This window comes from Macrosteles quadrilineatus, unplaced genomic scaffold (assembly GCF_028750875.1).
Source record: "Macrosteles quadrilineatus isolate MER2022 unplaced genomic scaffold, UCM_ALF_1.0 Scaffold_4__1_contigs__length_99947679, whole genome shotgun sequence".
NCBI lineage: Eukaryota > Metazoa > Arthropoda > Insecta > Hemiptera > Cicadellidae > Macrosteles > Macrosteles quadrilineatus.
In genome coordinates, this window is record NW_026542597.1 from 41,062,708 (window position 1) to 41,087,340 (window position 24,633).

Here is a 24,633-nt window from a genome sequence, read left to right on the forward strand (position 1 = left end):
AATTAAACGAGTCGGACAGTCCTGCAGGACATTCCAGCTCCAGCCCCAGCACTGGGCAGCCAAGGAAACTCCTTCGTAAAGTTCATGCAAATAAACTATGTTTTCAAGTTTATTTGTTGGGCTAGAAATAATATCATGACTATAGAAGTCCAACGTTTATATAATTAACTAGTAATTATTCTCCAATTTAAACACTGAATATCACACTAGAGTATGTAAATAAGGGCCGCTAATTACTGAACAATATTTTATTTTGCTGGTCGTGAAGTATTTTGATTGACATTCTGGATATGAAACATAATTACGAAAGCTACTTTCTCGACGAGACTTTAGCTCGGTAGTTAAGGAAACAGTTTCTTTTTCCACTTGTTTCAGTACTTATATGATGTGTAAAGAAGAAAAGAAATTTCGAATGCAGTCCTGTCAGTGCAATCTTGAGCATAATAATTTTGATAACTAGACTCAACAAGTTATCAAACATGCTTAATATTAAGTGGCACCTCGGGCTATATGCTTTTGATACTATGGTACCATTTACATACTTCTACACATTGGTACATACATGTAGGTAGTACAAATATGCAATTCAAAAATATAATTTAAATACCACACTCGCTTGTTGTTGATGTTTTGTAGCGACGATTAAATATCGAAGTAGATATTGGCATGGAATGACAGCTGAGTGTGAGTACCTACAACTGTACATGAAAGTAAATAATGTACCTGAATAATTTTTATTTTATCTTGGTCTTTAACCATTTAATACCACTAATAGCAAGGAAACCAAATAAAAGAGTTAGATCGGGGTTTTATTGAAGTTGTTGGTGATTAATTTATGAGTGGTTGTACTCCATACATCATTGCATATCTAACATGATTGTATTTTTTGCAGGTATGTTCGATTTGACTGTACATATTGGTGTTTGGTATGTAGTAATATACATTTAATTACTGTTCTAAGTTCAATCTACTGTCTTTATCTAAATTCCGAGGCATTTCCTCTGACAATGATACATACTTTTAAATAGCCGTTTGGCCTGTGTCTATTCATACGTAGTTCAACAGAATGTCAATCAAACCGGGTCTGCTATCTAACATTGAACGAGAATTTAGTAAACTTTAAACTATCCCCAGTAACTTGAATTTGTCCAAATCCCGTTGCTTGGGCAATCATGTTGATTCTGGATCAATCATTGTGTATAAATAATATAATTGGGTTGAGCTTACACATGTTAAATGTTGAATATACATTATGCGATTGTTAATTTATTGTGAAATTATAATCCAACGGTTGGACGCGGCTGCACCGATCGGCTCTGTTATTAGCTGATTAATTCTTCAAATATTCATAGGAATTACTGTACTGGAACGGCGCGTGTGTCAGTTTCATAATTAGTGCTTATACATATTGGTTGATAAATATTGTGCTTTTATCTAATTAAAACGTTACTTATTTATGCTATTTACTCCAGAATCATAACACACTGTGCATTAAATATGCATTGCTAATAGCTAATATTGTAAAGTGATTAATTAATGATTGTAGTGTACTCATATTTACTAATTCATATTTACCCGTATTTAACTAGCAAGTACCAATATTAAAACAATAAACCTTTTTTCCAAGTTGGCGCTGTTGTAGTGTTGAAATTCTGTCCTTAATCGCCGTGTCTTTGGTGAGCGGTAAGATTTAAGATTATACCTAACCATAGAACATTTAACCGATCACCAGTGAATTTTTGTTTCAAATAATAACTTTACCCGGTCATTCTTTACCGGGAAAACTTATTTCCTCTCTCTTAATCCTATATCCAGAGGGGAAAAGGGTAACTTTCTAGGCGGAAGATAACTTCCCTTTGCTAAATCAGTTCGATTTGATAAGATATATATTTATATATGTTTTCTAACCTTTTCCCTAGGTTTAAATTTAACTACTGGCAGTTATGAATGAAAATAAATTAACCGTAAGCTCTGGGTTTTCGTTAAACGAGCATTCGAAAGTTCATTGGATGCTGCAAATCAATATTATCCATCTGGATTTGGTTGCATTTTCCCACTATATTCAACTCTAAAGCGATTAAGAGTTTTTATACAATTTTGATTGTTTATTAATGTTGTTATATTGCCTACGATAACTATTTATTATACATTTTTTTATTTGTTAAGAGCTCAGTTTTCCATAAAATGTTGCTGGAATCTGTAACGTTTTAATCACATTCGACAATATAAAATATGCTTTTTGTTTGATTTATATTGAATATTAATTGTTATCTGATACTTGATGAGATAATTTTACAACAGTCACAAGTTTACTGTAATCTATATTTTTACACAAATTTATCTCGAATCTATAATGCCACCAAGTATTATAAACAGCCAACTTCAAATAGTTACACGAATATATGAATTTATCGGTTATTGCTGTCAAAAGAAAATATGTCACTGCTACTTCTTAGAACCGGGAGTTGGGGGCTTTACTGCTCATCAAATATACAAAGCTTCGACAAATTCGTTGCTATTTGCTCACACAAATGTAATATATGGAAATTAAAAATTTTGTGGATCCCATTTTGAAATCCTTTAGTTCAAAATGTCGCACGAATCTAAAATAGTAAAAACATGATAGGAATACTGCTACGAATCTAGCTAGAGTGTTACTCCAGCGACAGAAGCTGAGCGCAGCAGCAGCTACGGCAGCATCAGCACCAGGCAGTCAGCATGCTGAGCACGTCGTCGCCACTTTGCGATTCAGATAAATTAGAGCAAGGCGCGATCTCGATATTGTGTGGCGCTGGTATTGACATACGTGGTGTACATCCATACAACTTCGGATCACAATTGAATTTTATATTTAACACTCCGAAGTTTAATACAATTCTTCGTAAGGATGGTATTTGTCTATTAGTACTAGACACCTATCTCATTTCCATGTTAGCGTTGCTGATAGTTTTAGAATACAAATAAACGTTGAATTTATTTACCGACCGAGTACGTTGATGCCGATTACTGTTAACTGCTGAATGCACCATTTGTTTAGCTGAGCAAAACTGTGAGAACAACTTGCATAACTGTGTAAACTAAAGCATATGTTATGTCACATTTGTTTTCCAAGCATTAAAAATATGAAATACTGTATGTTGTAATTTTAAAACGTAGCGTCCTCTGTGAAATGCTCGCTTAATTATGTGTTTTTTTATTTTTGTTACTGTCTGTGATGATATATAGATGGGATGTCTTCTGTAGTCACTAGTGTCGCTCAAAGTATGTTATCACTTAAAGTACAGCATTTTCTAAATTAAAACGTTTTGATTTGAAATTAGAGAAACCATGTTATTAAATAACCTTGAGAGAAAACCATCGTCGTTAATAATAAAACGTTCGATCAACGTTTTTAACTTTGTATTGGCTAGTTGGGATTTTCCACACAAAGTAGAAAAATATTGGGATTTCTTTTCAAGTTAACAAATAATTGATCATTTTACTTTGTAAAAATTGGTTCGTATGACGATTTGACTAATTAGGATTTTAAAAACGGAATCAACGCCTAGGGTAGGGATACGGCTTATCATTTCTTACTTAAGACAGAATAGATTAAAACTAAGGGGCGCTTTGGGACTTGGGGCTGGGCCTCAGACGCGCAAACATTTGCGAAATTACAATTAATGTCCTCTCCCTTGCTCCCCTCTAGAGGATTTTGTGCACTGTTAACTGCGCGATTGGATCGAAATGCCGTGTAGAAGGATTGTATTGTACTGTTAACTGCGCGATGGGATCGAAATGCCGTGTAGAAGGATTGTACAGTATTGTACTGTTAACTGCGCTATGGGATCGAAATGCCGTGTAGAAGGATTGTATTGTACTGTTAACTGCGCGATGGGATCGAAATGCCGTGTAGAAGGATTGTACAGTATTGTACTGTTAACTGCGCTATGGGATCGAAATGTATTAAAAATTGTGATTGCTTTGTTTATATCAGTTGTTAAGATAGTTATCGGTTAATGGCTATAAGTGTAATGCATTTTAAATCCAAATTCAAACTTAGGATGATAAAGGAAACGCCTCGTCAGCCATCTAGTATGGTAGGAGGTCGATCGCTACAACATAAACACAAATCTAATTTCCACATAAAAGGAGCTATAAAAACAACCTGCCGTCAATTGAAGTCATGCAAATGACAAAGAACAAGGAACATTTATGTGATACTAGCTGTAACCCTCGGGCTTTGCCCCGTTTAAACTCTTATTTTCAAGATTATCTCGTTCGCATGGCTCAATCACGTCCTGGTTGAAGTTTGTTCGCTACGCTCACTCACCTTTAGGTTGGAGCTCGTTCGCTACGCTCACTCACCTTTAGGTTGGAGCTCGTTCGCTGCGCTCACTTGCCTTCAGGTTAGCTCGTTCGCTACGCTAACTCGCCTCCAGGTTGAAGTTCGTTCGCTACGCTCACTCACCTTTTGGTTGCAAATTAGCTGTTTGTCATAAATGTAAAAGAAATAATAGTGCTGCACCCTGTTGGTAATCCTTGTAACTTTAATGCTATTGAACATCATAGAACAGAACCAACTTGTTTAATTGAAACAGCTGTTAAGATTCAATAATTCCATTTCTCACAAGTTTAACATGGGAAACTCCAGAGCCACTGGGGCGGAGCCCGAAAGGATTTTTGAAATAAGAATATGCCTATATGTTAATCGGGAATGTGAGCTATCATCATGCCAAATTTCAGCCCAATCCGACCAGTATTTTTCGCGTTCACTTGTCACAAACATACATCCATACATCCATACATCCATACATCCAAACTTTCTCATTTATAATATTAGTAGGAAGTAGGATTGATTATAAAATAAAACAGGACGGATCAGCTGCCTGGCCCGTTCACTAATTGGGATGAGTTAACTGTGATCATTGATTGTGTCGTGCCTGGCGCTGGCATGGGGGCTCTGAGGTAGGTAGAAAGGGGAAAAAAACTTTGGAAACGTTCAACTTGCGATATAGGTAACGTGCGAAAATATCAAAAAAGATCTTTCAATCTACATAGTCTTTGGATTATGTATAATTTCTCGTTAGATTCTTCAAGCTTAAAATAGATTTAACTGTTTATAATTTTTAAGGTTTTATAAGTTTATGTGAGCTTATCTAATAAACTTATCTACGAGTATACACATGAAAGTAGTTGAAAACAGTTAGTAATTACAGTAATGGTGATTTTAGTAAACAGAACAAACAGTTCTCACAAAAGTTAAAGACAGTATTGTCTTTTCAATAAACTTAAATTAATTTCAAACTAAAATTAAATTAAATTAAATTAAATTAGCCTACCGTTGGTTCTCCCCATTCTTATCACTATGATTACTACAGCGTATGAATAACATTTCACCTGATGCTCATCCATAAGTTCAGAAAACAAAGAATTGATTAGGGATTATACTTTGATTCCCAAACACAACGATTTTTACTCTTGGTTTGTGGCCCGCAACGTCCCTTCGACTTTGTTAGTCAAATATACCAGTAAATGATTCTTGCTCTGGCCATGGATGCAATTACGCTAGTTTAAATTGCTATTTTATCCAAGATAAACTGAGATTAACATATTATGTAAACTATATAATGTTATAATAACTTAACGTGCGCGCTCCATGAGTGGCTTCTATCCTTTAAAACATTGATACAGCCGGTCAATTTTTATGGGAAGTCTACTTCAGTAGTCGTAAATCAAGATTTATACTTGTGAAATAAATACAAACGTTATATAAGTTTTTATTTTTTGTACATAATCTCTTCTAAAAGCATCTTACTCAGAGTTGATTTTGAATAGACTTTTTCTACCCGATTGTTTTGTAAGACTGCGCGGCCGGCGAGCCGAGTCTTTCCACGGCATAAATCAAACATTTAATCTGAGGGAGGGATGGAGCCAGAGAGATAGACCGGGGCTCCGGGATTTCCGGGATGCTGCGACCCCCTTCCCCCCACCCGACAGGGCTGTTCGAAACAAAAACTACGATCTTGGTAAAAATAAAGCGATTACTTTACGGTACATTTGGTTTTGTTAACACCGTCTCCGCAGTACACGGTTCGGCCATTATTCTCTCAGTTATTTTTCGCGTCGATGTATCATTGTTGAGTAGTTTTGTGTTTCTTTTTGGCTGATTCTTTAGATTGTTTTAGTGTATAGTCGAAGTTTTTTAAATTTTTAATTACGGTAACATACCTGGTTGTGGGTAGTCTAAATGCGTTGTTAATAACGGTGGTTAATACTGTTAGAAATACCATGTGAAAGGGGACTGGACAACCACTTCTTTGTGCATCAGAATTTAAGGAGGGATGCAGTTTCATTATATACTGATGAGTGTATACTTGATAAGTTCCTCATTTTAATTTCCGCGGTGTCTAAGAGCTCGACGGTTCAGCAGTGGTTTATTTACTTTTTTTAACTTTTAGTATGTGTTATATCCATTTATCCATGTTATCCATTTAAGTACTACGTGGTACTTATCAAGTGATACTTTAGAATATGATAAAAGTTCAAGCATATAAAATCCAGGACTATCGAAACAAACAGATTCTCTTCTCTGTGTGTTTTGTGTGGAATTGACCTCTGATAACCATGATTGATGTGCATATTAGATACGAAGGTAAAATCGTACAATCGTGAAAAATTAAGCAGCAGCACATGGGACCGTCGTTGTTGTGTTGGAAAAATCAATCGTGTAGATCGCCCCGCCCCCTCACACCCTCGTGAGTAATTATAACACGACCATCGTGTATTGTACTGTACAGCGGGGCTACTGTACGTACTGTGTACAATGTACAGCGGGTCTACTGTACCGATTACGTTGTACAGCGGGGATACTGTACACGGTAAATGGTAAATCGGGGCCACTGTACACGGTACATAGTACAGCGGGGCTACTGTACAGATTACATTGTACAGCGGGGATACTGAACACGGTAAATGGTAAATCGGGGCCACTGTACACGGTACATAGTACAGCGGGGATACTGTACAGTATAAGTTATACAGCGGGGATACTGTACACGGTACATAGTACAGCGGGGCTACTGTACAGTATAAGTTATACAGCGGGGATACTGTACACGGTACATAGTACAGCGGGCTACTGTACAAGATAGTTATACAGCGGGGCTACTGTACACAGTACATTGTACAGAAGGACCTCCTCCAACACAATTTTCTGTGAATTTCTTGTTACAATGTGACATGAATTGTATCAACGACGAGCTGTGTAATTTCGTAAAAGCAAACATAATTAACCGCTAAAATTCATTCCACAATCCAAATGGTCATTGATTTAAAACCTTCTAAAAGTTACAAAAACACAATTTTTTTCCCCAAATTAAAATGTTTAATAAAGTATTTATACTATGTGAGCCTTTCAAATTTTCTTTCAAAAAGGTTTTATTGTTGAAGTAATACACAATTATATTATTAAAAATATTGTACAACCTCCAGTGGCGTGAAACAACGCCATCTATAGGGTTTCAAAACTTGTGTGATTATTTCAGTAAATACAGAACATAGAATTTTACATATCAGAAGAGTTGGGGCTGCCCTCTGTTATTTGTAAATGATTTATTTGTTTTCATCGCAAACATTGTATTGCTATCATTAACCTCTTAAAAGTAATAATTAATTATGACAATATTTACTAACAGCAAAAACAGCTTACAATGTGTCCGTTTTTTTGCAAGTACAAAATACTATCAAACTAGTTGTGTGTGTAATATAAATTAGATTATATTAAAAAATACACCACGTTGAATAAAAGTTGCTAGTCGAAGTCTGCTTCCTCGCGGTTATTTCCTGTTATAAATTTGCATAAATCACGCGAACCAGCTCCGTCCAACTGGGTCAACTAAAGAAACATTGCATGAAAGTCAAATTGGATAGTGGATTGTGTCCCGATTGGAATTGAAACGCAGTTCAGCAATTTTGGTTGGGACTTGGAGATGACAAATCGATTCCTAGGATCATAAGTTGTCTAGCGATTTTTTTCTAGTTTATTTCTACGGTGTATTTTAAGACGAAGTTCATCGAAGATCGAGGACAGCTTGGTCCATTTTTGACCCATCATAATGTTACTGATTTTTGTACTAAACAAGAAACATTTTGGTCACTAGGCAAGCATTATGTTTACTGAGCCACCCATATTCTACCACAGATTAAAGAGTAGAGAATTAATCAACTCTCTTTCATCTATGATTCTACATCTTTAACAGTTATTGACTTGTCGACTGTCATATACTGTTCTATGACATGATTCACTTACCTAGTATAGATTAGTTCTCTAAAGATTTGTTTTACATGTCATATTACTAGAGGCTTTGGTTTGCTTCGGAATAACGAAACTGGAGCCAAAAAAAATTACATAACCAACTTAACCTAGGGATTGTCAAGCGTAGAAGTGTTTCTGGCCCTGGAGTGCAGCGAAGTGGCTTGGGATGCACCGAAATGCCCAGCTCCTTGTAATTGGTTATGTTACCAGCATTGTGATTACGCCTTCAAGGCCTCAAATGCGTCCTGGGTCTAAGTTTGAACGTCTGAAGAGTGTACTGCCGAGATGCATTGATAGTACTAGTGGTATCCTAACTATATAAGGGTTTAATAAACGTTTAATAAACACAATATGATCAACATGATAGTATATTGTATTCGTGGCTTGGTGGCTCATACTGCGGCGGTTCCGGATAGCCAAGGACGTCAAGGTCCACAACACACGATGTCACGTGGGCCTGAGTAGTAGAATGAAGATGTTGGAAATACAGTGTACTGAGATACTAGTGATGATGATTACATCTACAAAATATCAGCCGTAATCAAAGGGGGGTCGCGTCCTCAATTGCCATACTGAATTGGAATGTATATACTGTACTTGTACTATTTACATACCTAGTCAATTTCCATATTTGTTCTCCGGTTTAACTTAAATACATGCAAGTTTATAGCATTAGAAATTCACGTTGCTTTTAATTGCTGATATGAAGAACACGCCCACTATTTTTCATATTTTTAACCATACCATTAAACGAAACGTACAGTAGTCAAATTTTACGAAGATATACCCAATAATAAGCAATCTGCATAAAAATAAACTAATCTCCTGAAGAAAAAGTGGAGACAACGTACTGCGCTCAGTAATCTTGATATCTCAATAACTAATGGACGTTAACAATGATGTAATTTTGTAATACATTAAAATATTTGTGTTTGGAGAATATAGAATCCGAATCGTACTTTCTTCTCTCCCCTTTCCCAAAAAATATCCCGATCTGCTTCATATGCATTATAATAATCGATCAGCAATCCGAGTGAATGATTTAACCACCAAACATTGTTTGTTACACAATTTAAAACATATTTATACCAATTCGACACGGACATAATTAGTTTGCACAAACAAACAGCGAGATTCATCGGTACACAACACGGGTAGAACGTTAGTGACAAAAAGCTGCAGTTATCTTAATGAATTCACTCCATTACCAGTGTTTGGTGCAAATATAAAACTGGATAATTAACAATATTGAACGGTTTCACACAGAGAACAAACAGTGACAGATGAACAAACGCGACTGTTTAAACATACGAGTGGTGAACGAACGCAATGTGCTGCTGATCGTATTCATTTACACTATATTCGATTTTTAGAATAAAGATCCATTACAAAACCTTTTATAGTAATCACATTGACAGAAATGGTATTTTACAATATCCTTGAATTCCATTTTATATTATTTGTTGACGTAAACCATGAGAATAAGCCGTATTTGATAACACGTTCTTTTTGTTATTGTATATTATTAACTCCAGCCGCTTTTCAAGTACAGTATCATAAATGTTTTTTTTTTCTAAAGAAAACTGTACAAATACGATAAATTACGGTAAGTTATTTTACTGTATGTTAAATGTTTGTGGATAAATCGGGAATCGAATCCGGCCCTCTCGTAACAAAACCCGAGACTATAGCTCTTATATTCCTCCTAAAAATTTAAGGGATTCTAGATTCCACTCTGCATTATGGGTTTCTCCATATTTTCCTTTTATTTGCTACTACCCAGCAACAAAACTTAGAATAGATTCAGGCATATATACTTAAAAAACCTGTTGAACTGGAAAACAATCAAGTTTACTATTCCTTTTCCGATCAAATGTAAATGAATGTTTACGATTCGTTTAAAAACTTTATAACATAACCTAAATAACATTTTTTGTATACAATGTTGCTCACCAACAAGGTTTAGTAGGATTCGGCGTACACTATTATAATGTAAACTATTATAATGTAAAAAAAAGGTAAATAGGGAATGTGCTCATTCGTCCGCATAACCCGACACCGTAAACTATACAGAGGACATCACAGATCTTTCCACGAGTGTGACATATGGTCCGTGACATGTAGTGTATAGTGTATAGTGTATAGTGTGTAGTGTATACACTGCAGATATCAGGCACAGGTGCACCGCTACTAGATTTATATCCTTCGCTGCCGATGCGTCAACCACACACACATAAATCACCGAATACTCACACACGCACACTCGCACTCGCACCTATCATGATGATACGCCCGATTGTATCGGACTCTTTCTCATGTGATTCGTAAAAAATATTTCTGCTTTTTAAAATACTATGTGATTTTACAAAATGCAATGTGTGTTGTAATACACCTTATACAAAATAATTTGTTTATTGAATTTCATCGGTCTGTTACAAGTTAAAGTAACTTACTACATTTTATAGGCAGTTTTTTTTCAACGAAGCAATCCTTCATTTGCCTCGTGATAGTTGATTTTAGTGTAGATAAAATTGTAGATACGATCTGGAATCAATTTGATTAACTTGTTTTTCGATCTAGGCGGAATCTTTGAAATAAAAAAATCGGTATTAGGGATTTGATAGTAATTGTTCCCAGTTAATAAAACAACTACTGAAATGGGTTTTTTTATTGCTGATCCACTGTGTACCTCAATATTTATTATATTATCAGCCTTAATCAAAGTTAAAAATTCAAAGCATAGTTTTCAGAGTCAATTACATGATTAGGACAATTGCAAAACCATGTTGATCTCTATTATTTCACAGTAAATTACAGTTACGTTTGTTGTGTACAAGTAAAATATTCAAATCCTTGGCAAATTGTATACAACGAAAACTTTAATGTTTTTCTTGGACAATAGTCCTTCTAATTGAAAAGTACAAATCACTTAAAATAACGATAGCTCACTAGCGTTTGTGTTGAGTTCGCGTTTTTTACCATACGAGTAAAGGCATGTTTGGTTTTTGAACTAATTAAAAACGCAAATCATCTTAACATAACGTCCATTATTTTTTTGTTGTGTTGACTTGCAGCGGTGTAATGTCAGACCGCGGGAGCGCTCAGCGAGAGGTAAACTACGTCAGTGACCTCCCGCTGTACACCTTTACACGCTCATCTCTCACTGAGTGTAGTCACTCTGGTCAACAATACTCGTACTGGGAGATCAGCTGGATACACTTGCATTGTGTTGTGTTGACTTGCAGCGGTGTAATGCCAGACCGCGGGGGCGCTCAGCGAGAGGTAAACTACGTCAGTGACCTCCCGCTGTACACCTTTACACGCTCATCTCTCACTGAGTGTAGTCATTCTGGTCAACAATACTCGTACTGGGAGATCAGCTGGATACACTTGCATTGTGTTGTGTTGACTTGCAGCGGTGTAATGCCAGACCGCGGGGGCGCTCAGCGAGAGGTAAACTACGTCAGTGACCTCCCGCTGTACACCTTTACACGCTCATCTCTCACTGAGTGTAGTCATTCTGGTCAACAATACTCGTACTGGGAGATCAGCTGGATACACTTGCATTGTGTTGTGTTGACTTGCAGCGGTGTAATGCCAGACCGCGGGGGCGCTCAGCGAGAGGTAAACTACGTCAGTGACCTCCCGCTGTACACCTTTACACGCTCATCTCTCACTGAGTGTAGTCAGTCTGGTCAACAATACTCGTACTGGGAGATCAGCTGGATACACTTGCATTGTGTTGTGTTGACTTGCAGCGGTGTAATGCCAGACCGCGGGGGCGCTCAGCGAGAGGTAAACTACGTCAGTGACCTCCCGCTGTACACCTTTACACGCTCATCTCTCACTGAGTGTAGTCACTCTGGTCAACAATACTCGTACTGGGAGATCAGCTGGATACACTTGCATTGTGTTGTGTTGACTTGCAGCGGTGTAATGCCAGACCGCGGGGGCGCTCAGCGAGAGGTAAACTACGTCAGTGACCTCCCGCTGTACACCTTTACACGCTCATCTCTCACTGAGTGTAGTCATTCTGGTCAACAATACTCGTACTGGGAGATCAGCTGGATACACTTGCATTGTGTTGTGTTGACTTGCAGCGGTGTAATGCCAGACCGCGGGGGCGCTCAGCGAGAGGTAAACTACGTCAGTGACCTCCCGCTGTACACCTTTACACGCTCATCTCTCACTGAGTGTAGTCATTCTGGTCAACAATACTCGTACTGGGAGATCAGCTGGATACACTTGCATTGTGTTGTGTTGACTTGCAGCGGTGTAATGCCAGACCGCGGGGGCGCTCAGCGAGAGGTAAACTACGTCAGTGACCTCCCGCTGTACACCTTTACACGCTCATCTCTCACTGAGTGTAGTCACTCTGGTCAACAATACTCGTACTGGGAGATCAGCTGGATACACTTGCATTGTGTTGTGTTGACTTGCAGCGGTGTAATGCCAGACCGCGGGGGCGCTCAGCGAGAGGTAAACTACGTCAGTGACCTCCCGCTGTACACCTTTACACGCTCATCTCTCACTGAGTGTAGTCATTCTGGTCAACAATACTCGTACTGGGAGATCAGCTGGATACACTTGCATTGTGTTGTGTTGACTTGCAGCGGTGTAATGCCAGACCGCGGGGGCGCTCAGCGAGAGGTAAACTACGTCAGTGACCTCCCGCTGTACACCTTTACACGCTCATCTCTCACTGAGTGTAGTCACTCTGGTCAACAATACTCGTACTGGGAGATCAGCTGGATACACTTGCATTGTGTTGTGTTGACTTGCAGTGGTGTAATGCCAGACCGCGGGGGCGCTCAGCGAGAGGTAAACTACGTCAGTGACCTCCCGCTGTACACCTTTACACGCTCATCTCTCACTGAGTGTAGTCAGTCTGGTCAACAATACTCGTACTGGGAGATCAGCTGGATACACTTGCATTGTGTTGTGTTGACTTGCAGCGGTGTAATGCCAGACCGCGGGGGCGCTCAGCGAGAGGTAAACTACGTCAGTGACCTCCCGCTGTACACCTTTACACGCTCATCTCTCACTGAGTGTAGTCAGTCTGGTCAACAATACTCGTACTGGGAGATCAGCTGGATACACTTGCATTGTGTTGTGTTGACTTGCAGCGGTGTAATGCCAGACCGCGGGGGCGCTCAGCGAGAGGTAAACTACGTCAGTGACCTCCCGCTGTACACCTTTACACGCTCATCTCTCACTGAGTGTAGTCACTCTGGTCAACAATACTCGTACTGGGAGATCAGCTGGATACACTTGCATTGTGTTGTGTTGACTTGCAGCGGTGTAATGCCAGACCGCGGGGGCGCTCAGCGAGAGGTAAACTACGTCAGTGACCTCCCGCTGTACACCTTTACACGCTCATCTCTCACTGAGTGTAGTCAGTCTGGTCAACAATACTCGTACTGGGAGATCAGCTGGATACACTTGCATTGTGTTGTGTTGACTTGCAGCGGTGTAATGCCAGACCGCGGGGGCGCTCAGCGAGAGGTAAACTACGTCAGTGACCTCCCGCTGTACACCTTTACACGCTCATCTCTCACTGAGTGTAGTCATTCTGGTCAACAATACTCGTACTGGGAGATCAGCTGGATACACTTGCATTGTGTTGTGTTGACTTGCAGCGGTGTAATGTCAGACCGCGGGAGCGCTCAGCGAGAGGTAAACTACGTCAGTGACCTCCCGCTGTACACCTTTACACGCTCATCTCTCACTGAGTGTAGTCATTCTGGTCAACAATACTCGTACTGGGAGATCAGCTGGATACACTTGCATTGTGTTGTGTTGACTTGCAGCGGTGTAATGCCAGACCGCGGGGGCGCTCAGCGAGAGGTAAACTACGTCAGTGACCTCCCGCTGTACACCTTTACACGCTCATCTCTCACTGAGTGTAGTCATTCTGGTCAACAATACTCGTACTGGGAGATCAGCTGGATACACTTGCATTGTGTTGTGTTGACTTGCAGCGGTGTAATGCCAGACCGCGGGGGCGCTCAGCGAGAGGTAAACTACGTCAGTGACCTCCCGCTGTACACCTTTACACGCTCATCTCTCACTGAGTGTAGTCACTCTGGTCAACAATACTCGTACTGGGAGATCAGCTGGATACACTTGCATTGTGTTGTGTTGACTTGCAGTGGTGTAATGCCAGACCGCGGGGGCGCTCAGCGAGAGGTAAACTACGTCAGTGACCTCCCGCTGTACACCTTTACACGCTCATCTCTCACTGAGTGTAGTCATTCTGGTCAACAATACTCGTACTGGGAGATCAGCTGGATACACTTGCATTGTGTTGTGTTGACTTGCAGTGGTGTAATGCCAGACCGCGGGGGCGCTCAGCGAGAGGTAAACTACGTCAGTGACCTCCCGCTGTACACCTTTACACGCTCATCTCTCACTGAGTGTAGTCATTCTGGTCAACAATACTCGTACTGGGAGATCAGCTGGATACACTTGCATTGTGTTGTGTTGACTTGCAGTGGTGTAATGCCAGACCGCGGGGGCGCTCAGCGAGAGGTAAACTACGTCAGTGACCTCCCGCTGTACACCTTTACACGCTCATCTCTCACTGAGTGTAGTCATTCTGGTCAACAATACTCGTACTGGGAGATCAGCTGGATACACTTGCATTGTGTTGTGTTGACTTGCAGCGGTGTAATGTCAGACCGCGGGAGCGCTCAGCGAGAGGTAAACTACGTCAGTGACCTCCCGCTGTACACCTTTACACGCTCATCTCTCACTGAGTGTAGTCAGTCTGGTCAACAATACTCGTACTGGGAGATCAGCTGGATACACTTGCATTGTGTTGTGTTGACTTGCAGCGGTGTAATGCCAGACCGCGGGGGCGCTCAGCGAGAGGTAAACTACGTCAGTGACCTCCCGCTGTACACCTTTACACGCTCATCTCTCACTGAGTGTAGTCAGTCTGGTCAACAATACTCGTACTGGGAGATCAGCTGGATACACTTGCATTGTGTTGTGTTGACTTGCAGCGGTGTAATGCCAGACCGCGGGAGCGCTCAGCGAGAGGTAAACTACGTCAGTGACCTCCCGCTGTACACCTTTACACGCTCATCTCTCACTGAGTGTAGTCAGTCTGGTCAACAATACTCGTACTGGGAGATCAGCTGGATACACTTGCATTGTGTTGTGTTGACTTGCAGCGGTGTAATGCCAGACCGCGGGGGCGCTCAGCGAGAGGTAAACTACGTCAGTGACCTCCCGCTGTACACCTTTACACGCTCATCTCTCACTGAGTGTAGTCATTCTGGTCAACAATACTCGTACTGGGAGATCAGCTGGATACACTTGCATTGTGTTGTGTTGACTTGCAGTGGTGTAATGCCAGACCGCGGGGGCGCTCAGCGAGAGGTAAACTACGTCAGTGACCTCCCGCTGTACACCTTTACACGCTCATCTCTCACTGAGTGTAGTCAGTCTGGTCAACAATACTCGTACTGGGAGATCAGCTGGATACACTTGCATTGTGTTGTGTTGACTTGCAGTGGTGTAATGCCAGACCGCGGGGGCGCTCAGCGAGAGGTAAACTACGTCAGTGACCTCCCGCTGTACACCTTTACACGCTCATCTCTCACTGAGTGTAGTCATTCTGGTCAACAATACTCGTACTGGGAGATCAGCTGGATACACTTGCATTGTGTTGTGTTGACTTGCAGTGGTGTAATGCCAGACCGCGGGGGCGCTCAGCGAGAGGTAAACTACGTCAGTGACCTCCCGCTGTACACCTTTACACGCTCACCTCTCACTGAGTGTAGTCAGTCTGGTCAACAATACTCGTACAACAATATTCTTTCTTGGTTTTCTCTTCATCCACCCATTTGCACCCATTCACATGTCATAGTTGTCATGGTTACCATATTCCCAATCACAAAATGTGAGATAGCAAGCGCACAGCAGGCAGATGTGTAGGCCTAAAGGAGCAGACGATTGTCAGTGCAAACCGATAGCTTGACCTTGTAGTTTTATTTGACTTTTTTGCTTCCAACTGTGATTTTTCAAAAACAATAATGTGGGATCCTACTGCATATAAATAATGGGCAGAACTAGTTAAATATACAACGAATTTAAACACAATAGGCTAAAAAAACACAATTTATAAAATTTTCTATGTATTTTTCTTATACAATGAGGTTATGTTAGCGGAAGCATTTTGTGTCGGCGGCACGGTCGGACCATCCGAGGTCGAATTAGCGAGGTTCTACTGTACTGGGAGATCAGCTGGATACATTGCATCGTGTTGTGCCATGAGGATAGATGCACCAACGAGTATTAAATTTGTGTTTAATTTCATCATTGACTATTGGATACAGAAGGTTTCATCTAAGGACGTGCAACATATCTTAGATTAAACACATAATTTGGATAAGCAAGATCAAATTTAAAGATCATAATCTCTTTTGCTAATATTTGTTCATAAACTGTCAACTCACATTCTATGTTTTTATTGCAGGTACGACCTTTGGAAGTGATCACTCATAGACATGGCATTTTCGTAAGTAATGTCATATAAGTAGTTGGGTAAATAAACATAAAACATAATTTTGCTGATAAACAGTTTACAAAAACCACTGTTTCAAAACAAACTAAATAATTTTCCAAGTCTTGTTTCAGTGTGTGACGCGGGAGAGAATAATTTGCGTAAATTTAACTTGCTAAAAGCTGGAATACATTTGGCAACACCTCCCAGCGCGACGGAGCTGCAAATAAAATCTTTGGTCCACAACTTGCACTTAGCTTGCGGCGGTTAATTGATGTAGAATCGGTTCTACCCGTGCACTATGAATATCAGAGGAATCAAAATCCTTAACTTATACAGGCAAAGTTAAGGCCACTTGGGTCTTTCTTACACTTAAACTGTATACGTAAAATACAAAACAGTATAAAAATTTAACACTTCTAAATATAAAATAATAAAATAACCTACTAACAAACTAACTTAGTTCTAAAGCACTTCAGAAGCCTTTAAATTTTTGTGACATGGAAATTTAAAAGAGTGATTTCAATTCGTGCTTCAAAGGGAAATACATTTTCCAATAGCCTTTAACTTGTGTAGATGGCGCATCTTTGTTCGTACAGTACCTCAAAATGCGTCGTTATACAAATTGTCGTTTTAAGCAATCAACGTTTTCTCGAAATAAACTTAATACCCCCGCCGCAGCAAACCTGCAGACTAAGCGAATTTCCATTTGCCTGATTTGATTTTCAAATTAAATCTATTCAAATAACATTGGGTTTAACAAGTACCTAGGTTTGCTGCCTACAGGGTAAAAGTGTGTTTTTTAGTAAAATATTAATAGCTTAGTACTGTATAAAATAAATAAATTGGCCAAGTTTCATAAAAATATATGCATAAACAAGCAAACTACAACAGTTTACTTATTCTCCATAAGAATAACATGGGAATTTTTAATTTACAATTTTCTCCGTAACCAATAATCATACAAAAACACTTCAACATACTGAATTTTTTATTTTTTTAAGCTCTTCAAAATGATCTAGAAGAAATTCGGGAAATTTAATGTTTTGAGGGTCAAAAATTAGAAAAATCAATTTTTACCCCATAAATCCCCCCATAAAACCCCGTTCCCATGGTCCGATCATGCTGGTGTTCGCGAACTCGTTCGAATAAACGTAGGTTTACACGTTTTTACCAAATTTCATAGAAATCGGATCGTTTTTGCTTGAGTTATCATGCTGACGGACATATATATATATATGAATTTGAACGGATGGTGTTTTTGGCTTCTAGGGACATCAAAATGAAAAAGTAAATCGGTTCCGCAACTAAGTCTTACCATGAGACCTACGGTATTAGCTTATTCCCTATAGTGAAATTCGCTAAAAACTAAGAGTACTTCACCTAGTGCCAAATGAAAAATTAAATATTATTGTTTGCGGGGTTAATGATAGATGACACGATATTTATGCAGTCGCGTATTATAAATACATGTTTAAACGGCTAAACTAATAGAATAATTAATGGACGCCAGAAATGATTGTTGCATGTCACGGGAGTACAGGCTGCAATCATGAATATTGCCGGACTTGCCAACGCCAACCTACGTTATCAATTTGTGTTATTTACTCTGTCATTAAAACAAATCGTGTTTACTGAATGATCACATACAATAATTGGAATTGACAGTGGAATCGACGGAAACTACGCCAGTTCAGTTTACATTTATTTCGCGTGTTTGTACTTGAGATTTGATTTGTTTTTTATTTACCTTTCCTGATAGGTAATGTGTAGTTTAAAAATTCCTGGTTTGACATTAAATAATCTGTATTGAGAAGACTTAAGCGCTTTCTTTGGCATATTCCTTGAATTAATACCAGTTATGATGTAAACTAATTAATGTTTACTATGTTTACTATTAACTAGTTTACTATGGTTAGATTTCTATGAATTCTCCTTAGTGAAATATTTGACCGGTAATGGTCACGCAGTTCAGATCATCACTTTGTTACTGTCCGAGATCAACTGGTTCTACAATCTCTCCAGCTAATAAAAACCCATAGATCAAGAAATTAGTTCATGCATTGATACACCGATTGTTTCGAAAAAATGTTTAAAAAATTAGTTTAGGTTGCATTGAAGTGTTATTCTCTTGTAATCTGAATGTTTTTTTTTTTTTTTTTTTTTTTTTTAGAGATTATCTTAATTTATCCTTTTGTATTGCCAAGTATCAAGTGAAAGACTTGAGTGGCTGGTTCGAACACGGAGGACGGAGAGAGGTTGTTGGGTTGTTGCAGTCAAGTGTGGTGGTTTATTGCCGGGGCGGTGTCAGATCACCACATAAAATATTCAAACAACTATCACTCGACAAAAACACGGTGTAGCGGTGTAATCGTGGCTGAGTACTCTAGAAAACCTCGCTCATTACGTTTATTAGACTTGTCGTTTTGATTATGATTCGCGCCACCGACGTGTCATCGTTTTTGTTACCAGCTTTCTTGCTTCGCTTCAGACAAGGTGTTTAGGTTTCAATGTGACTGATTAATCGCTGTCTTAAATCCCCCTGTGAATTGTACAGTATACCTTCGCAAGTTATTATTTTTATTTTGGTTTGAATACGTTTTTATGATTAACTAGTATTTGTGTTATGGTTTTTCCCCATGTTAACGCTTTAGACTCTTAACTTGATCGGTCGATGAATAATACAGTAATTGAAAATGTTGTTCTGTGTTAACGGCTTAGGTCGTAGTTGAAACGTTAGTGATGTACTTTGGGTTGGGACCTTTTTACTACTATTGGTTTTTACTACTTTTTTAGTAATTTTGTGGTAAACTTGAACAAGTTGATTTTATTATGTTTACCTTTGGTTAGTTGACGTTTGATATTAACTATATTATCAAATAATTGTTTTAGTGGTTATGTGTGTTTTAATGTTGTTATGTGAAAAAAACTTCACAGAATTATTGCACTCTTATTTGTGTGGTTAAAATACTTTTTTGCGAGCCAAGGAGCCAATATGATAATTTTACTATCCAAATACATGCCGGTGCAAAAGAATGTGACATTAAAATGTAATGTTAAAAAGGAGAACTTGGACTTACTAAAGTTCAAGAGAGAGCTTCTGTAAAATGTGAACCTTCAGTTGTAATTTTTGGGCTACCCTCTCTACCTTGGGTCCGATAAAAATCTCTAATTATTTTTACGGGTCATAACGTTCTTTACTCGACTGAATTGTCTATTCTACGCAGGAGGAGTACAAGTGTCATTTATAACCAGCTATCAATTACAACTACTTTGCTTACTACCTAGAACGTTGTTGAAGCTATTACATTATCAGTCACACACGTACCACTGCTGTCTGTGTCTGTGTCAGTGTGAATGCATGATGAGGTGTTTATATAGCCACTACCTGGATGGTCCATTACCAGTAATGTACCTACTATTAGCTGCACTTCAATGCATCACCGCGTGTTAATGTCACTTCATACGTTAAACATTATACGATTTTGTCCAAATTATTTTGCAAATTCCTGTGTGTAAGGTTTAAAAAATATTTTTAACGATTTCACGATTTATATTCTCAAGCTTAAAATAATTTATAGCGACATAAAACACCTGCGTCGGAAGGGTAACAGTTTTACGCGACTCTTTATTGACCTTTACAGAACGACTTGAGAATATGATGTCGTTAGTTGTACTGTACTTACAGAATGGCGTTCGTTATTTTACTGGCTGGCTGGTTTACACATAGTTCGTTAAAACAAAACCAGTGGTTTGTCGACGTACGATAAATATTGTGACCTTTCACATTACCGTACAACAATGTAGCCAGTAGCGCGAATGTTACATGTTACCTTTCTGTCGCATTCGACCTGTTACAGTAGTGGAAATACTGTGATAAGTTATACGGCAAATTTGGTCTGTGTCCTGAGAGTTTACATGGTAATAATGTATAGCCTACCACAGAATAAATACGGAAACACTCCTGTCGGTCTCGCATCATATAATATGACAGATCTTTCATTTTTTCTCACTCTTAATCTAGCGATTTTATCAACCAAATTTTGTAAATGCGGTCGTATTTGTTTTCGTGGAGAGAGATTTCCATTGCATAAACCTGTTTTATTATTATTCGTAAGTTATATGTGAGTTCCGAAACACCGGGTGATCCATACCTAACCATTTGTGATTGACAGTAGTCCCACGCTATAACCAATATTGTTTTAGTTTTTCCATCTGCAACAGAACAAAGCGTTACTTTTCCATAAAAAGGTAATAATGAATAAATATATAAAATCTAAAAATATTTTGATTATAAAGGGACATATTTTATTATTTTATAAATCGCACATAATAATGTTATCTACAACCCTGTTTCTTTAACATCTGAAACAGGAATAACAAAAGATTTGCACAGATGGCGGAATATAATAGACTATCTGAAATCAACATTTCATGTACGGAACCCTTTCAACAAAATATTTCAAATTTTACAACAAAGTTAAGCGAATCTGTACACGATTTGAGCTGCATCGACCTCTACCCAGCTAAGTAGCAACGCCATTTACGATTCCGGGCTGGCAACACAAGTGCGGCTGTTTTTAATACAATATAATGCAGTGACTTATATTCCGGCAGTGGGTTGTGTGTTGTTTAGCTAGCAGAGCAGCGCGGCGCGGCGCGGCGGAACTCTGAGCGGGCTGTTCGCTGCTCCGAGCGCGTTATATCGATAAATTCTCATTCCCCTCACCCTCCCTCCCACCCTCACAGACCCCACAGCTGCTTCTTTCCAAATACAGCTCTCCCTCTCTCTCTCTCTCCCTCTCTCTCTCTCACTGCTCTGTGTTCACCGCACGACACAACATACATTCCCTAGCAGGAGTTACAATATTGGATGACGTTTTGGAAGTTGGAGTGTGAGGGGAATTTCGGATGTTTAAATTTTAAAGGGTCCGTTCTTTGAAATCCTGTTGGATCTTTTTTGGCTTTTAACTTTGGATGGAACTATGTTACACCCCCTTGTTGATATTACTGTACTCTATAGCCCCTAAAGTTAAGACTATAAGATTAGTCAATACATCAGTACGGTACATAACTGAAACCTTTTCCATCGTATGGTGTTTTTATTCTCCGGGTTTACTGTGGTTTAGTTGGTTTGCGAACTCCTCGCCCACCTTGGCCTACAGAAGCAGACGGCAGGGACGGCGGTTGATGTTCCCCAGGCCCTAAAACACGATCATTACCACGTAACGAGTCTGGCCGCTCCATTATTCACAAATTGCGAGAGCACTGAGCAGACCCGCTAATTGAACACCCCGAGCAGTTCGCTTTGTAATCAAAATTGTGTTTCATGCAGCAGCCTTTAGGCTAATGAGATTTTAAACTCTTTACGTAGCGTCGATAATCGGCGATCGTCCTTGTTGGTCGGAATGAAATTGTATTTATTTTGGAATATTTCATTAATTATCATAACATGGCAAACTTTAACTTTATGTATTTTCCTTTTTCTTAGAAATATTTACTTGAATATTTACGTATAGACCGACTGTTACTGTATAATTCCACTATAATCTGTCGACAGGGTTTGTATGCTACTCTACTCGTCCCTTCAGACACTGATTTCAACTAGGACTGGCGATGCCTAAAAAAGTTTGATTTAAAAAGATGCAACCTTGTTGATGGTTTTTTTCTGAGCTAAATTAAAAAAAAACGCAGTATATACCCTATCCAATAGTCAATGATAATATGCCACGTTAGAGAAATTAAAACCCTAAAACTCCGCGGATTATTTAGTGATCAGTCGTGACTATTTGTATCACGTTTGTCTTCATCTCAGAAATGTTTCGGTGGAGGATACACGCGCACGCAGTACGGTTAAGCAAAAAGTTGCTAAATGGTTCATTTCGAAGTACCTAGCCATCCATATCGTCAATTCAAATTCCAGCTGCCCATAGTTTATTTAAGTGGGCCTCTCTTTGATAGTTGTGGGGTTGTGTTACTCTCATGCCTATGGTCCGAATCATACAATGATATCGAAGTTCCAAGAATTGTTTGTGGAGTAAAACGGCAATCAGGCAGAAAGTTTACTGGGTTTTGGAAATCAACACTTGAACAAACCTCGCTGTTGATACGCAACACATCATCTTTTACATTTTAATTTCTGATTTGAGTTGGGAGGTTCCATTTACGAATGTAATCCTGAAGTGAGGTGGGTTCTGATGGCTGTTAATGTTTAACGGGCGATTGAGATGGTCAAGCCCCCGGCCATTACGTGTGATCAATACAGGAACTGGCTGCAGTTGAGGGTGTACCACGGATGTCGCTGTGAGGGTCGAAGGGGCTTGAAATGCGAACGTAATCAACTTCGTTCGTCAGAAAGTACCGTTCATACGAGTCTAATGGTTTTTATATGAAGAATGATATTTAAAAGAGGTAACCGACAGCCATACCCCTATAAAAAAGTAATTTCTGGCCATATATGGCCATATCAAAATTCCATATATGGTTTTATAAAGCCATATATGGGTTTTGATGAGCATATATGGAAGCATATATGGCCAGATGTGGTTGTATCCATATATGGTGGTGTCCATATAAGGCCATATATGTAGTATATATATGGAATTATTGTTCATATATGGCCATACATGTTTTCGATATATGAAATAATTGTTCTTATATGGCCATACATGTTTTCTATATATGAAATAATTGTTCATATATGGCCATACATGTTTTCTATATATGAAATAATTGTTCATATATGGCCATACATGTTTTCTATATATGAAATTATTGCCCATATATGGCCATACATGTTTTCTACATATGAAATTATTGTTCATATATGGCCATACATGTTTTTTATATATGAAAATATTGCCCATATATGGCCATAAATATCCTCCATATATGGAATTATGGTCTATATATGGTCGTATATGACTCCCAGGTATGAAATTAAATTACTCATATATGGAATAATAATTTTCCATTTATGCTCATCTATAAATGAGTTTTTGACAATAACTGGAATTATTATAAGGGATTGTTGCCACTTTAGGATTATGTAACTCTCAAACTCCCAAACACTTCTTATAATATTAAAAATCTAAAGTTTATCAGTTTGTGTATTTTCTTGTTGCTCTCCAAGCACAAACTACTTAACTGATTGAGTTGATATGTGGTACAGTAAGGGGGCAGATAATATAGGCAATTCTCCTTTAAAGTAATTATTAGTAAAGAAATAAAATATCCAGATTTGAACCCTGATGACAAAATCCTGTACATACATCTATTGTACAATTTTATTATAACGCAACAAAATCTTAAAACTGACGTATAATTTTAAAATTGTAAGTGTAGTAGGCCTAAATAAGGAGAATATTATATTAATAATTAATTAATTGTACCTTTGCTATCAAACAGCCTCAAATATCAATGTCACGTAGTTAGGCTATATTAATAATAACATTCTTCAAATTACATAAAATGTCTAAGAAAAATCTTGTTTTACGAGACCAAATACAGCTTCTCTTATTCGTAATGGGTTTTGATCATCCACATGATATGAAGCAATCGTGGTGTAGTGGCTAAGGGGGCAGACTCTCACGCCGGAGTCCCGGGTTCAATTCCCAGTCAGATGCTTAAAAATTTTGTTTTGAAATTTTTGAATTTAAAATTTTTATTATAGTTTTAATTTATAGTTTATACCATTTAAGGTAAAAATATGTTTAATTGTTATTTTTTTATTTATTTATATATTTTTTATTAAAAAATTCCATATATGGAGGATTCCATATATGATCATATATGGAGGATTCCATATATGATCATATCTGGTTGT

At 38.6% G+C, this 24,633-nt stretch overlaps 1 protein-coding gene across 3 annotated transcripts in view; it reads left to right on the forward strand.

The window, feature by feature from the left end:
* The window catches only part of LOC128991608 (homeobox protein extradenticle), a 94,392-nt gene that overhangs the window by 43,065 nt on the left and 26,694 nt on the right, over window positions 1–24,633 (forward strand). The window lies entirely within an intron of this gene.